This window comes from Gallus gallus, chromosome 20 (assembly GCF_016699485.2).
Source record: "Gallus gallus isolate bGalGal1 chromosome 20, bGalGal1.mat.broiler.GRCg7b, whole genome shotgun sequence".
Classification (NCBI taxonomy): Eukaryota; Metazoa; Chordata; class Aves; order Galliformes; family Phasianidae; genus Gallus; species Gallus gallus.
The window spans coordinates 3,792,734-3,809,820 of NC_052551.1; the positions used below are offsets into that span (position 1 = coordinate 3,792,734).

At 44.5% G+C, this 17,087-nt stretch overlaps 1 long non-coding RNA gene across 1 annotated transcript; it reads right to left on the reverse strand.

Moving 5' to 3' along the window:
• Nucleotides 1-7,076: 7,076 nt before the first annotated feature.
• LOC107054891 lies at nucleotides 7,077-17,087 on the reverse strand. The gene is made up of 3 exons (XR_005841210.1): nucleotides 17,022-17,087; nucleotides 16,141-16,206; nucleotides 7,077-7,568 (listed from the first exon to the last, which is right to left on the reverse strand). It is a non-coding gene; the product is annotated as an uncharacterized LOC107054891 (long non-coding RNA).

Here is a 17,087-nt window from a genome sequence, read left to right on the forward strand (position 1 = left end):
GTGATTATCTAGTGGGAATATTCCAGGAATTTAGATTTCAGCCACAGCAGTAGGGCCATACATCATTAAAGCTGCCTCCCCTGCCAATGTAAAAAGCAAACAGTGATGATTTAAATCAAGGTTCCCTGGTGGCTCATTTAAATCACTTGGATGGAAATCAGTCCACCTTGTCATTGAGGCAGAGGCAGGAATAGAAGCTGTGGATTCATGACTCCCAGGTCAACGCTCTGCATCACATGCAGACCAGGTGACAGTAAATCCTGGGAGGCACAGGGCATAATAAGCAACTTTGTGAGGTGATGAAGGCTGCTTCCTATGGCATGCAGCTTGTGTTTGGAGCTGCTGGGGACTGCAAAGTGTGACTATGGCCAGAGCTCTTCCTGCAGTCATGGTGTGTACCATGGTGTTCCTGGGTGTCTTAGGAGGGTTGAGCTCATGAATCAGCCTAATTTCTGTGAAACCTGCAGAACTAAAACACATTTGGGAGACACGGTGGACAGACACGAGCCCGTAAACTTTGCATTGTCCAGAAACTGGGTTGGACCCCAACCTGCCCCATCAGAACCCAACCACAAGCAAACACTGTGTGCAAGCAGCTGCCCACATTTGGACCAACTTGTTTGATGTTCCATCCTGGCATGGAACAGGTGGCAACCCACTTCGGTCCCTGTGGCATTGCATTCAGGTGGCTGACCTTCACGAGTGCTGCAAAGAAGTCTCCCCAGCTTATGAGCAAATAGATAAAAAGCAGGGGGAAAGAAAATGAAAGATGGAAGTAATGTCACATCAGCACTCTCTCCAGCACAGGTTTATGGGAGTGAGAGGGAGAAGAGGGCACAGACTTAAATCCCACTGACACTTCTGGCTGCTCAGTTTCCTTGTCTTCCATTTCATGATGCAGCTCTGGCTGAATAGGGCTCATACAGCATTTAGCTGTCTCCCACACTATATGCTGATGCAGTCTACACACCATGAAGGGGAGAAAGCCTCCACTGAAAACAGCAATCTCAGGTGGCAGAAACAATTTCTGCTGAGATGCCTACAGAAAGCTCAGTAGTGCTGGGAAGCAGCCGGGCAGGTCCCATCACAGGAACATGTCCATTCTGCAAGAGCACTTCAGTGGCTCAGCTCCTCCTGAACTGATTTCAGCCACTACTTTTTAGCAGATTAACAACTTGTTAATGAGGATTTTACTTCCTGTAAGTGGGTACAGTTGGCTCTGTTTAGGGAGTCTTCAACCTTTCACTTTTCAGTACTCAAAGACAAAAATAATAAATTGTTCTTATTTGTATTAGAGCAAGGGCAGTTATATGATACTTCTTCCAAAGACTAACTTACAGGTATTACTCTGCCTTACAGATATTAATCTGCCTTTCTAATGCCTTAAAACAGAGCTGGAAGCCTGGAAGCCAAGAAACACCCAAAATCTGATAGCTTACAGTGTTGGGAAGGTCTTGAGCTAATAGCTGGTGCCCCGTCTGAATGTGATGGGGTCTGCACTTACAACCATAGAACAGAGTCATAGGCTCATCAAGAATGGAAAAGACCTATAAGATCATCCAGTCCAACTGTTGACTCATCCCCACCATGCCCACTGAACACGTCCCCAAGTGCCACATCTCCACTACAGTGAGCAGGCTGCGTATGAGCGAGAGCAGGAGGAGATGTGTTAAGTCTGTGCTGAGACCTTTGGAGGTAGGAATAAGAAGCTAAAACAGGCAAGTCTGCAGAAGAGTATAAATGTGATTGGGATATGGCTGGAGCTGCAAGATCTGTTGAATTGAATTTCTGTTGTGTGTAACATCCCTCGTATATGTTAATTGGTATGTGCTCCAGCAGCCTGATTTAGTGTTGCTATCAAAAAGGGTTCCTCGACCGCCTTTGTCAAAGGAAGATTACAAATTATTCCAGATAAGTAACGCAACTAAAGACCTTTAAAACTAATTGGCCATTGTGCAATCCTGTTAATATCCTTTCTTGTCTAACAAAAACCTAGAAGGCAATTACAGGCAAATACCAAAAATCTGTACCTGGTCTCTTGCATGAAGATATGATTTATATGCCCTTGACTTTTCCTTTCAAGAGGAGAAAAGGTGGCAAATGATCATCCATCAGTAGCCAACATATCCAAGAAAATGATAGCTATTGAATTAGCCCTGAACCAGGAATAGTTTAAGAACCATCCCTGAGGCTTTCCATAAAAACCAGGAATTTCCATAGTATGCCCTCATTAGATAAGGAGCCCTGCTATCAACTGAGGTTGAGCTGTGGTGTTTGGTGTTCTATGGCTGCTTCCTGGCAGTGTGTCAGTGCTGTATGTGTGATGTGCTCCATCACATTTGTACAGACATCAGCAGAAGTGAGCAACTTTTGGCTTCACGTGTTGCATCAAAGGTGATTCCCTGTGTCATAGATTGGTAGAATCACTAATGTTGGAAAAGATCTCTAAGATCACCAAGTCCAACCCACCATGCCCACTGACTGTGTCCCTCAGTGCCTCATCTCCAAGGTTCTGGAACACCTACAAAGACAGGGACTCCCCTGCCTCCCTGGGCAGCTGTGCCACTGCATCACCACTATTTCTGAGAAGGAATTTTTCCTAATACCAATCTGAACCTCCCTTGGCACAACTTGAGGCCATTACCTCTCATCCTGTTGCTGTTACCTGGGACAAGAAACTGACCCTACCTTGCCACAACCTCCTTTCAGGAGTTGTAGAGAGTGATGAAGCCTCTCCTGAGCCTCCTCTTCTCCAGACTGAACCATCCCAGTTCCCTCAGCTGCTCCCTACAAGACCCCATTGCATTCCAGGTCCTTCACAGCTTCGTTGCCCTGGGGTGTTGCTGGGACAAAAGGAGGTGGCTCAGGGGCATCACCCTATGAGCTCACACTGGCTGTGGAGGCCCTGTTGTATCACCTGGCTCAAGCTGGAAGAAATCAGGTGCAAGCATGGGGATTTCTCATTTGGTAAATGAGATAATACAAGATTAAAAGAGGAGAGATTAAGCTAATAGGTCCTCTGGGTCTTTAAAGTTGTCTAAAATTCCATGCTTTTTTATTTTATGCCCCCAAGCCAAAGCAGTTTTCTGGTGCATCAAAAGCTTTTGCATCTCACCTGCAGTGCTGTTTGCCTGATAGACCTGGCAGCGCATCGCTGCAAAGCTACGCAAGGGCTCCATCAGGTTGTCATCCGAAACAAAACCTCAAAGCTCTGTTTATTCCTAAAACTTATGACAGAATTATTCTGGAAACCCAAGGAAGTAGGAAACAAGAGAAAGAAAGATCGGATAAGGCAGATTTTGACAAAAGCACTTTCTCTGGAGTGGAGCAAAGCGTTCAGGTTGCGCATGGAAGAGGGAACTGCAGCCAGATGAAATTATCCTGCACCCAAAGAGCTCTGGTCACTGCATTTTGTTATCACTGTAATGGCCAACGAGCACTGAGTGACTGCTACTGCTCAGCAGTCCAGGTGGGCATGTACATCTACAGACATATTTTGTCTTTAATGAATCATTGTTTTTCACCAGGTTGCATTTTCCCTATGAGGCAGCCTTCAGCCTCCCTTGTAAAAGGGATCTTAGGAAATCTCATTTAAATTTCAAGGACCTCTTAGGGATAGTTGCTAATGGTTATGCTAATTGGCATAGGGTCTGAGTGACAGTTATGTCCTGGAATGATTTGCAAATCACATTTTCTTGGAGCTTATTAGCAGACTCATTAACTGTACAACAGTACATTACTTTCAGAAATTCAGATCTAAGCAGAAAATTAAAATTATTTGCTAAATGACCTAATAAAATTGAGCAAAATGTGCTGAGAAAGTAGAAACTGAGGTATGTCAAGACTCCAGATTTTGGCTAAAAATAATTTCAATTTACCATTGATGTTCACCCCTACTCTGGGAGTATTTTTAGCCCAGGTAAAACTCAATCAGAAACCAACTTGTCACATCCAGAGCCAACATTAAGATTTACTGCAGGCTTGGCCAGGACTTCTTCCTAGCAAGGCATCCTGTGCTCCCTTCTGCACATCCCTGTTTGCAGAGGTCTTTGTAATAACTGAAATCTCCTGTGAATTCCCAGTCAATGAAGGAATGGGAGTTCAGGTATGTGGTTGTACTGAGAGGTGAGATGGCAGTCACTAAGAAACTCCCAGGGTGATTAAGGTATGATATCCAACTTCGTTCTGCCTTTGTCCCAAACTTCACAATGTTCACCTGCAACATATCTTAATGAATATATATTTAAAATGTTAGAAAACTGACAGGATTTTATGCTATTCACAAACACACATTTCAGTGAATATATGTTTCCATGTATATATAACACGATGTCAAGATAGGCAGTGCCAGTCTTTGAGGGAAGAAGCATCTGAGCAGAAACCTTTATGACAGCGTGTAAGTGCATCACACTGAGGCTCCAAATCAAAGTCTGCTCCCAGGCAAGCCCTTGTACATCTGGCAGTTATGGACCGAAGTCCCATATCTGTGTTATTGCCCACCCATTGGAATTTCCCAGAATTATACCCCAAAATATCTGAAATTTGAGAGCCAGGTGAATGGTTTCCACCATCAGTTCTACCTGCTTCATTTCTCTTTTTGTTTCTTGGCTCTTTATCCATGAAGGCAACCCATACTATTGCAAAAGACGCTGAAGTCCTCATGGAGGATGTCAGTGCACAAAGGACAGAAATCTCTGTTAACCTCTCAGGGAACTCAGACTTCACCTCCTATTCAGAATTAAATGAGGTGATTTCTGTTGGCTCTGGATTTTATTGCAAATGGTTTAAATACCTCTACTTAAGAAATGTTGAGCTGTGGCAGCAGTAACTGATGAGTGCACAGTTTTCTTGGCACAATGAAGTGTTTGAACAATTCTCAGCAGTTCACTGCTTCTCATGGGCATTGTTGTACTTGCAATTTATGTAGGGGCGAATAAAACACATTCTGGTTTGTCACACTTTTTCCCTGGATTTTTTTTTTTCATGCACATAACAGCAGGTTTTAAATACAACCCATAGGATATATTTTTTTTTCATTAAAGAAATCTCAAACGAGAAGATCTTTAAATTTAAACCCTCTCATCCTCACAAAACTGTTTTACAAAAGAAGGAAGGTGATACAATTGAAGTGACATACAATTAAGAGCTTTTTTTCTTGAATGAGAAGTTCAGAAGAACTGACTTTTGAACAAATTTTCTTTAAGAAAAGGAAACTGGAATTAACTATTTTGATGTCATAGAAACAATCACTTCACATGAAAAAAAGCCACATCCAGCTCTAGTGGTTTGGAACTGAAATGCTTGAAACTGTGATGCTCTCAGTAAGTGAGGAAATCTGTCAGGAAAAAAAATGCTTTTGAAGTCTTCCATAGTTTCAGTATTGAAATCACAGAATCACAGAGTCAGAGAATCATGAAGGTAGGAAAAGACTGCAAAGATCACCTGGTCCAACCATCACCAATACGCCCACTAAACCACGTCCCTCAATATAACATAAATATAACATTTCACGCACCTGTGGTGCCCTTTACATGGCAGTAGAACTGCTCTAGAAGAGTCAGTGCAGATCATGGACATGAGGTCAAATGGGAGAAATTACTGGGGCAAGAGAACCATGAGCAGATGGCAAAGTTACCCCTGGAAGTGCAACAGCCATGCGTTGGGATCAACTCACCCTGGCACCCAGCAGCAGGCAGGGTGGTGTGACATGCTTTGTTATTACAAGATGTAGGAAGGGCCCATCCTTAGAGGCTGGGGTAGGTCCATTGAAAGCCTTTTTTCGCAAACTATTCTAATATGGTCCAGCCTTATAGTGCTTATACACTGCTCTGAGCAATCTCACTTGGAGAGGCCAAGTCTTTAAAAGCATCGATGGCAAAGGGGAAGGCAAGCTCTTGGGAGATCCACTCTTTAGGAAAATCCTCTACATGCTCCTTATGACACAATTTGTCCAAATTTGTTGTCGTCTCCCATGATAAATATGGAAATCTTCTGTAGGAAGGAACCTGGGAGATGGGCACAAGAGCAGGGACCTTGCAAAATGCTGTTCTTTGGCAACCAGCATGGAGCCAACAGAATCATGTCAAAAACAAACTTACAGCATGGATGAATGGTGCCTCAGGATACAGACATCCCCCAAACTGGGCTGGACCATGCACAGAAGGATTGGCCGATGACTTGTCTGACCTGATACCAAAAGAGGGTCAAAGCCAAAACGTTTGCCTGTGAGTCTGAACACCCCTGGTGCTCTGAAAGCTGAATGAAGCACATCTGCTGGATGCCAAAGAGCAATGAGTAGCCCACAGAGTGGCCAGGAAGCAAACAGACCAACTCGTGTTCCTGCCTCTTGCCCCAGCAACCAACTCAAACATGGGCAAACAGAAACCCACATCCTGGGCAAGAGGGAAACATGCCCTTATGCCCTTATCTAGGAAGACTAATGATAGGGTTAGATAAGGTTTAGAAGTTCAGACTTGAGAAGTTTGAGACCTGAGAAGACCAGTAGTGCTGCCTTTACACTTGTTTAAACTTCAGGGGCTGTCTGGATGTCTGCAGAGACAAAGCAACTGCTTGATAGCAACTTTCATATGGTGCCTTTCACACTAACCTCTTTTCACACTAATGACCCATCTATCTCCATATGAATTTCCATTTGGCTTCAGAAGTTGCTCAGCATATTGAAAAAACAGCGTAATCATTTGTGAGACTGCTTGCAAAGTTAGGAACTCAGCAGTACACTTCTGCATGGGGAAAACTTGTTCTAACTTGATTTCTATTTAGATCATTTTAATACTGGGAGAAAGAAACGACCAAACCCCACACAGGTCTACAAGTTTGCTCCAGGAGGCCCTTCTTTCCCAAGATTTTCATTCCAATCCGTGTCCTGGTTTTGGCTGGGAGAGAGTTAAATCTTTTCATGGTGGTTGGTGGTGCCAAGTTTTGGATTTTGGATGAGAATAATGTTGATAACACACTGGTGTCTCATCTTTTGCTGAGCAATGCTCACACTAAGTCAATGACTCTTCAGCATCTCGTGCTGCCCTGTGGGTGCACAAGGAGCTGAGGGGGGGGAACAGAACCAGGACAGCTGACCCAAACCAGTCTAAGTGATCTCTCATGCCATGTGGTGTTGCACTGAATGATACCAACCAGGGGAGCTGGCCAGGGTGGGGCACTGCTCTGGGACTGCCTGGGCACTGGTGGGATGGTGGGGAGTAATTACGTTTTACAACACTTGTTTTGTGTGTTCTTTCCCTATTATAATTATTTTCCCTTTCTTTTCTGTCCTACTGAACTACTTTTATCTCAACCCATGAATTTTATCTTTTTCCAATCCTTTCCCCCATGCAGTGCTGTGCTGCTTAGCTGCCTGCTGGGTAAAACCACAACAATCTGCAAGCTACAGCCATTGTTTCAATGCATTCAAGCTATCCACAGGCTGCATTATTCTAATGATTTTACAAGAGGAAAACATCTCCAACATTCACCCTTCTTAAAAGCGTACCTCAGTATTAGCAGCCCATCCTGCAGTTTCTCCCTGCAGCTCCATCTTCCCACTATTTCTGTGCCTGTAGTAATAAAAACAAGGCAATAATTTAGCTCCCATGTTTGTTGTACCGAAGCTTGCTTTTTATCCCACTGTCTTATCTTCTCCATTCAGAGCCAATGTATCTTATTGCTTTGCAGCAAACACGGTCAGAGATGAAAGATTCTGCCATATATTTTCCTTCATTTTAAACTACAAGGCTTTATCCTTCTCTTTCTTTTTTCAGTCTTGGGCTTTATTGTTTCCAACTATCTCTGCCACATGTGATTTTGGCTTTTGTGCAGATGTGAATATGTGCATTTCTCTATTTATCCTTTTTATCACCACCGAACAATATTGGGAGCACTTTAAAATAACTGGCCACTGAAAACTGGTTCAGAAGTTATTTGATGCAATAACCATACCAGGGCAGACTCGGTGTTATGCAGATATTAGAATAAAGCACTTTGGAAGGCTTGCAGTATTTCTACACATTCTCTTTACCTGCCTAATGCGTTACTGCATCACAGCGGAACAAAAATCACATAGAAGCAGTATTGCCAGGCCAGATCCTGCCCACTGCCGTGCAGAGGATGAACCCAGAGGACGAGAACTCAGATAGGGCTCAGCAGGAGCTGTGGGACTGGATAAACCAAATGATGTTCTCCTCCTATCAGCTGAGTACAGCCCAGCTGCAGGTTAGGATTAAAATTCTTGATCACTCGGTGGCACAGTTAATTCTCTTTACCTCTATCTCCTCCCTTCAGATCTCAGGTGGGTTTTTTTTTATTGGAAGGAGCAGGGTTTGCTCCAGACACAGTGGACATCATTTCTATCCCGCTGAGGCAGAAATGGGGGTCAGGAAAAGAAGCAGAGTTTTTAGAACTATTTAGGTAATAGTAGTTCACCTTTTTAATTTGTACTTGGAGAAATGAATGGAAGAGAAGCCAGAAAGATCAGGGTGCCTGAAGGATTAGCATCTGATTTCAGTTTAAAGGAGTAATCACATCACCTAATTCAGTCTCCAAATGCCAGAAGCTGTGTTTCTCAAGAAAATGAAATGAACTGGTTATACCAGAGGGAGGAATGCTTAAACTATGAAACTCATAAGCACTGCTCAGCTATGTCTTATCCTAATTCTTCCTTTTCCACTGTAGTTCCCAGCCCTTTCTGACAAGGCATGTCTCAGCCAGCTCCTCGCCAGGACAGCAGCACACCAGGATGAGTGTGCCCCAATAGCACTCCCACGCTGCCCTGGGAGCCACCAAAAGAGTGGTGATGCAGTGTCACAGCTGCCCAGGGAGGTGGTGGAGTCACCATTCCTGGATGTGCTCAAGACCTGCGGAGATGTGGCACTGTGGGACGTGGTCAATGGGCATGGTGGGATGGGTTGGGGTTGGACTTGGGGATCTTAATGTCTTTTCCCATCTTAATGATTCTGTGATTCTATCTGTAAGTAGTTGGCAATGGTTTGCCCTCATTCAGTGCAGCACCAGTACTCCTAGCCATAATTGACCTTGTCCTTGCATAACTTCCAAACAATCAAGGCTCACTTGTTTGGCAGTCCTCCTATATACATGTAGAAAGCCAGGTATGGCTGGATGCCATCTGGGCTGTGCTGGCAACCACACTGCTGTCTAAACAGTGCACAGAGAATTGGTCAGCCCACAAAACCATCAGGTGCCAACTTCACAGAGAAAAGCTACAGCTTTCCCGTGGATGCAGTGCTCATGGTGCCACAATGAGATCACACTCGTGTGCTTTGCTGTTGTCCACCCACTGTTCAGCTCAAACAATGGGTTGGAATGAGAGAAATGGAGACCCAATGGGGAACACTGCTGCATGTGAATTCCTGTTCACACCTCTAATTAGTGTCAGTAGAATTGCCAGTGGTGTGGTCACATTAATTACAATGTGAATGACAGCTACAATAGCTTTGAGACTAAGAACAATTTCACTAGAGTGCCAAAGAGGACATATATTTGACACAACACTAATACTGAACATATTAAAAAATAAACAGTGACTTAAATATTGTAATATTCTAATATTAAAATTATCTGTAGTATAGCAGCAAAAGAAAAGGTGATATGAATGAAAAAACACTGTTCAGAAATACAGTTTGTATTGGTGGTTATTCCAGAAGTTTCTTACAAGAAGAAGCTATAAATACTTTCATGGTGGCCATTAAGCCTCCCCAGATCTCAGCTGGTAGGCACCATCTGTTCCTCTGGCCTTTGCTGTAGAAGGACATCCGTGCTCTGCAAGCACAAGTGCACAGGACCTTTTGCATGCTGGAAGCTGCACAGCCCTGCGTGGTGTGAGGAGCAGCAGCAGCACAACAGAGCCCACAGCTGAGGATGCCTGAGGGGTGATTCTGACCATGCATGAGTTCAGTTCTCAGCTCCCTTGATCACAAGGAGCCTGGGGCTTCCTAGCACTGTTCAGTGACCATGGATGGATGGAGGCAGCCCAGTGTCAGTGCTTGGCCATGCAGATGTAGATGAGGATGTGTCCTGTCAGAGGGTACCTCCACCAGGCAGTGTGAGCTGTGATGGTGACACAGGTGGACATGCCCACGGTAGCTCTGATCTGTCACAGGCAGCCAATGAACAATTGCAGTGCATCTCTCCCAGCCAAGACAGCCGCAGAGATCTGGAAATGGCTGTGGCTGGCAGGGCAGCCCGAGCTGCTACTCCTTCCCTACATCTTGGCTGTAAGAAGGCAATTCCTATCACACTTCCTTAACATCTTCATGCAAAAAGAAACAACTTCCAAACAATACAGACAACTCAAAGCTTGCTGCAAGCAGCATTCTGCCACAGAGTGTTAACAACATTGGGATTTTTTTGTTTTTTGGTTTTTGGTTTTTTTTTTCATATGGAGGCATTGTGCTGTCCATTAGTATCCCTGGTCCTCCTGTGCAGAAGTGCATTATCTCTAACATGATAGACCTGACAGGCAGTGAGAGCTGTGCAGCTCCCCAATGGTTAAACCTATGGGAAACCTCTGGTGTTTAATGAAACCCCTATGGAGACCTCCATATTAGCCATGGTTTAATGCTCCGTAATGGCAGCGAGTAATTTATCTATGAGCCACAACTCCCAGTTCTCTGTGCATTAAGAGTTATTTATGAGGTAATTTTAACAGTTTCACACTGGCTGGTCATTATGTTACTGAAGGCTAACTGTCGGCAGTTGTAGCCTGGGAGGAGAAAAATACTTTCCCTGTCACTGCCTGAGTATTAAACAGTGACACAGGAGTGCTGGCATGTGGGCAGCAGCACAACTGGGAAGGGGTGGCAGAAGGAAGAGCTCCACGGGGTACCTTTCCTCTCCATCCTCTTGTGAATGCTCACAGCACTGCTGCTGAGGAGGGCGGTGGGAGCAAAGGGAACATGGGGCAGCCTGGAGATGCTGATGGGCTGAGATATGGCATCACAGATAGGAACCCTGCTATGGTCTGATGGAGGTCCATCTGGCACAGAAGCTACTGAGATGCCATCAAGACCGTGGTGAGAAGAATGAAATCAGTGAGAAACTGATCTTTAGGTAAACAATTCAAGAGCTGGTGGAAGTTTTGGTAGCAACATAAGATGGTTTATTACTTGAGCTTTGCTTTTCCTTATGAACTTTCTTACAGAAAAAAAACAAAAACAAAAAACAAAAACACCAATGTGTAATAGCACATGAATCAGTGGGTAAGGTCAATGCAGAGTGATCTTATATGCAAAAGGCTGCAGAGTCCCTAAGGGTCAGATCCTGGCTCAGTTCTCCCTCCTGGCACCTCTTTCCCCTGCAATACACTGCAATGTAGAGCCAGCCCATTGCATGGGGATAACAGTGTTGGTCTATTAGGTAGCTTCAAACCATAAGTTGTATTCATTTTGTTGGCATTGTGCAAGCCAGAAATTAAACCTCCTTTTTTTTTTTTTTTTTTTTTTTTTTTTTTTTTTTTTTTTTAACTCCCTCCCAGACCTCTGCAGGCAGATGTGATGCTGCACAAATTTGCAGAGCAGATGTGCTCACTAAGAAGGTCCTGCAGCTAAACCACGCTTTCAGACTGGAAGCTCACATGGGGAGAGCTTACTCTAGGGAAGCATAACTCCTTGGATGTACATCTGGGTTTGCTGAAGCCAGTTAAAACGCATTTGCTGATCAGGAGGAGCCTCATCTGGCTTTCTGGATTCAGCCCAACGGAAGTACTAAAGCGAACCTCCTGCCTCCACAATCCATTCCTCTCAATGTGAAAACTTCCACCTCTGCAAAGTGGCCTTAGTACGTATTTGAGCTGGCTGATAGCTAGGCTGAGGGAAGAATGTCTCAAGGTGTGAATAGTTGTATGGGATATAAAATGTATTGTACACATCAGGGCAAAATCTAGTGTTTTGGGCAGCAGATCTCCTTCCTGGCTGCAGCTATGTGATGAAATTCAGGATTTTCAGCACTCACTGAGCAGATCAATACCTCCTGAACCGAACCCATACAACTCCCTGAGAACCCCCAACTCCTCACTCACTTCACCTCTGGGTTTCTGTAGGAATTCTCAGAAACAATTCTCAATCCATTCCATGAGAACTGAACTTCCAGAATTGGACTTCATCATCTTCAAACATCCGAATTTCCCTGGTCAGAGGAAGACCAGCAAAGAGTGGAGGAGGCATCTCCTCACCCTCCCGGGGCCCCCACCCACCGCCATCCCTTCATTGCCCCAATCCATGCTGGAGCACATCTGTATTAATTGTAGTCCTCCATCCTACACCCCACCCCAGCAGTCCTTCAGAAAACACATATATGGAACACAGAGAAAATAAAGACTGTTTTTTACTAACAGTCATTAACCACGTGCTTTACGATGGGGTTGGCGCTGTGCTTGGGAGCATTAACCAGACCTCCAAAGTGGTCTATGAAATGGTAGAGGCTCAGAAGCATTTGCACCAAAGCTCTATTTCTATATTCACACAATCAGAGCTGGAGCTGAGCTCAATCCCAGTTTCCAGAGGAAGCCAACAAGACTGCGCTGGTGTGAAACCACCTGCAGAAATACTTGATCTTATTTACTCTGGGAGTAAAACATGGAGTTAGCTCCTGCTTCCACTGCTTCAGAGAAGATCTAGCCAAAGGAAGCAAAGCAGTGAGTCAGTTGGAGAAGCCCCTCGGCACAGAAATGTTTGCTTTTCCTTCCTTTTTCCTACCCAGAGCATCAACTAGACAGATAGGCTGAGGAGCACCAGTTCCACCTCTCTTCATATGCGTGGTGGAGAACCAACATTTCTTGAATTCTTCTGGACTTTCTGCTTCAATTCAAAGTAACGTCAGTGAGCATTGGGTCAAGGACAGCAGAGGTGGGACAGGCAGAGCCTGGGGAGAAGAGTGATGTTCTGGCATGACAAAATCAACATTATTCAGAAAAAAAAAAAGTGTGGGAGCAATGACACGTTCATAGGAAGAGTTAACCTACACTAAACCTTGTTTTATTTCACCGAGATAGCACAAACAACCCCTCCTTGGTTCTTTTATAACGGCTCTTAAGTGGTCAAAGAGAAAAGAATCCCCTCTAGTTGGAATTCCAATAGATACGAGTGCAATGATTCACACTGCTGGAATGATTTACTTACACCTGTAAATTGGGTACTTTGACAAAGCCTCCCGCAACTGAAATCAATGGAGGTGCTTTCATGCTCTTCAAATTTCTCCTGTCCACCTCCGTAAGTCTTCTGGTTTTAAAACACTTCTTACCCTCAGGGCTTTACTTTCATTTACACGAGTTACATACATGAATGGCATCAGAGGAAAGATATATTCGTGCGATAAATTGAAGGTGCTCACTGCATACCTGGAGGGGGACCTTCGTGCCAGCCGTAGCCAGGCTGCTGCAGACCAGGGTAGGAAGAATCACCTTTTAGCTCCTGTTTTGGATTTGTTTTGGCTTCTCCTGGCTTCCTGTGAAGCCCCCTAATTCCTGTACCAGGGCAAATGGTGAGCAGTCAACCTCTATCCATCCCCTCCCTCCCTCCTGTAGTTTTACACATCTCCAGGTCTTCCTCAGCTGTTTGCTTTCCAAGCTGTCACAAAAGGAGTAATAGCACTATAAATTATGGGACATATTTACAAACAAGCTATTGTGGTTTCTTAAAATCTAAAGCAACTACAGCAGCCCCCCATAGGGTAACATTTGTGTATACTGCTGATAAAAAGATGCTTTTATGTGAAATATGGGAAGAGGAAAATCATTGTAATTTCAGCTAATCATATGAAAGCAGTAACCATATTGTGATTATGGCAAGAGTTTTTCCATTTGTACGCAGTGCAAAGCTTCCTAGCAATGCTAATTAAATCTCCAATTTGTCCTCATCACAGATATAAAATATAACAGTGACAAAAGAACAAATGAAAAATTATGGCCCAGGGCAAAGAGTAAGTTTAGGCTGGAAATTAGAAGGTTCGTACATTAAGGGAAATGAAATATTTCAGCATCCTCCGATTTCTGTTTGGAAGACTGAAAATGTCTGTGTGGCTTTGCCTGGCCTGGCACAAACTTCACACCAGCCAACGCAAAGGAGATTTGCAACAGGTGCAGGATGGGCAGAGAGATGCTCCCGGAGGGAGCCCACTGCAGGCTTCTCACCCACTGTATGCATGCATGAGAGAGACCAAGCTGATGGTGCCTAGACCGCATGAGCTGAGCTTTCATTGCCAGGGCTGTCAGTGTTCACTTGGCAGGGGCTGGGGGCTGAGCTTTGCTTTTTGACCTTCACAGTTGGAATCAGAAAGCTGTTTCCAACACAGTAATGTGCCGTGTCTTCAAGCTGGTGATTTTATAACTTATTTATTTATGAGTACTGGAGTAGCTTCAGGTTAACCAGAAGCCATCTCCAGCTGACATAGGTAGGGCCCAAACAAATCACTGGAAAGAGAGGAATTCTTTTTGGTGTTTATTTGACCTTGCCCTTCTAATTGCAGTGCAGGAGAGGCCGTAGGAAATGCCTTTTTAGAACCCAAGCAATTTGAAGCCAGCCAGCAAGATGCTTCATGGCAAAGCAGACCATGTAATCAAACCATTCAATATTTGCTGTAGCAAACATGGGATGGAGGGCTCAGTGGTGCAGGAGCATGAGTGCAGCACAGGAACTTCTCCACTGCTGCTTTAGACTTGAAAAGTTCAGTGATGAACATTTTTGCTGATCACTGGGCACAGTGCTTTACTGGCAGAAGAGATTCCTACATGATAAAGGCTGCAGTGAAAGGCAGAAGGAAATCCTGGTGAAAAACAGGAGACGGTGCTGGCATGGTCCTGTCAACCTGCACTGCATGCCTCAGGAGAACCATGGGTCTGCCAAGGGCTGTTCTGGGATGGCAGTGATGGGTAGGAAGACATCCCTTGGCCAAACTAGGTAGGAAAAATGTAGGACTGTGTTTTACACCTTCACCAGGACAGAATTTTAAGAGGAACAAATTGCAAATATTGGCTGCCAATAGAGAAGACCACAGCAAGCCAGTCCACAGGCTGTGTTTGGGTATGATGTCCCCACTCACTTCATGTTTTTGGATGTAACTCTTCGCCAACTGTATGGCAGATGAGGCTTGTACAAAGCCCACACTCTGACTATAAAACCACAGAGGATCTCAGTTGTTGCTACGCAACATTCCAGCAGTGCAATTATTTGACAACTTGATGCCCCCGGTGCCCTCAGTTTTGCTGCCCACTTTGCTCCATCACCAGCCCGTTCAGCTCTGCTGTCACTCAGCGGGGTGTTGCCATCTCCATGTGCAATGAATGGCCACCTCCTCACCAAGAAAATAAAGATAATCCGTGCATTGTTCTCAGACCAAGGCTCATGTCACAGAGCTGCTTCCCCATCTGGAAAACAGCAGGCTTGTTTTGTTGTTTTTTTTTTTTCCTGACAACAGTTTGTCCAGTGAGATTTATTGCAGGAGGAAAATGAATATATTTGCAGCCCCTGTCATTCCCCTTGCGAGGAAGTGAAAAGCATCAAAGCTGCATCAGAACTGGCAGACAAACCTTTGCTCTTCCCTCGCCTTCAGCATCCTTCCTGCCCCTCTCCCTGCTCTTATAACTTATCTTCTCATTTACTTTATCTGAAAAATTTATCTGTGAAGGCCTTAAAGCATCATCAGTGGGAATCCACTGCAGAAGACAATTCTGACAAAGTTCTCCTCTTTAGATCCACAGCAAGACAGATTTCACAGTACGGATTTTGGAAGCTGCTCAATGTATCCCTTTCTAGAAGAACACATGAAAATCCATATGCTCAACAGCTGCAGATTTATCAAGTAATTGCTTAGGGATCTTATGCCATATATACGCTGCTTCAGGTAGTTTCAGAAGAGTACGGTACACTCCTATGATAGATTCAGGAATATCCAAAGTTCTGTACCATATCAAGCTGAAAGAGCAAAATACAAACCCTGACCAGAGCCTTTCCAGTACTTTCCTAACCAGCACTTTCCCAGGTGCAATCTCAGCATGAATACACCAACCTCTTGCTGTCAGTCAAGTAAGAACTAACCTTTTTACAAGTCTCTGTATGCGCATCCTTAGAGCAAATAAGCACTTCTATCGAGGTCGATATGACCACCCTTGAAACCACTAACCTGATTAAGGAGAGGAGTTCTTAATCACAATGCGATGACTAAACTTCTCGTTGAGACAGGAGCATCCTGAAATAACATGTAGTTAATTAGCATGACTAGCTCGCCAGGAGGTAAGGAGATCAGCCCTGCCTCTCACTGACCAACTGCACTGTGCTGTGTCTGCACATCTTGGGGACATCTCGCCCCTCTGGCTGGGGGCAAACCCAGCGGTTCCTAAAAGCAAAGGGAAAGTCTTCATGCTGCAGGACTTCAACTTGCTTAGAAAGCTTGAAAGGGACCAAAAGAAATCCCTGCTTCTTAGGAGAGTAATGCTTTACAATGCCAACATCCACTGAACTCCCCTTACAAATCACAGTCTGAGCAGCACTGCCTGTAGCACCGGCTTCAGTACAACTAAGCAGGCACACGGACCGTGATATTTAGCTTTCCCAGCTCCACAAGCCCTTTAGCTCCTACTGAAGCTGTTAGTGCCACAGTAACTATCAGCCTGCAAGGGAGCTCAGCGGCAGAGAACATGAAGCTAAGCCTTAAAGAAGGGTTTTATGGGACTAAAGAAATCACACCCCTCCTCCCGCGATACATGCAAGTAATGCTAGGTTCAATGGGGACCCCTCCGGAGGGGAATCAATCCCACCCACAATAAATAAAGCATTGCCATTTGCATGTTAAAAAAGAGCCTCACAAGCAGGTTGCACTAATAACCCATAAAACCCAAATCACACAGGCACGGGGTTTTACCAGCTCTGTGATTCATACCTCTGTAGATTGGTAAATAATGGGGACTCTTGCTGTTTTTTCTTTCCCATGTGAAAGCTCCCATTATCTGAGCTAGAATTGAAAATGCAAAATGAAACAGATGTTTGAATGCTCTGGTACTGTACCTTTCTGCTCCTGAAAGAAAAAGGTATTATTTCACGTTTAAGAAGTTGTCTAAGCAATGACTGCTA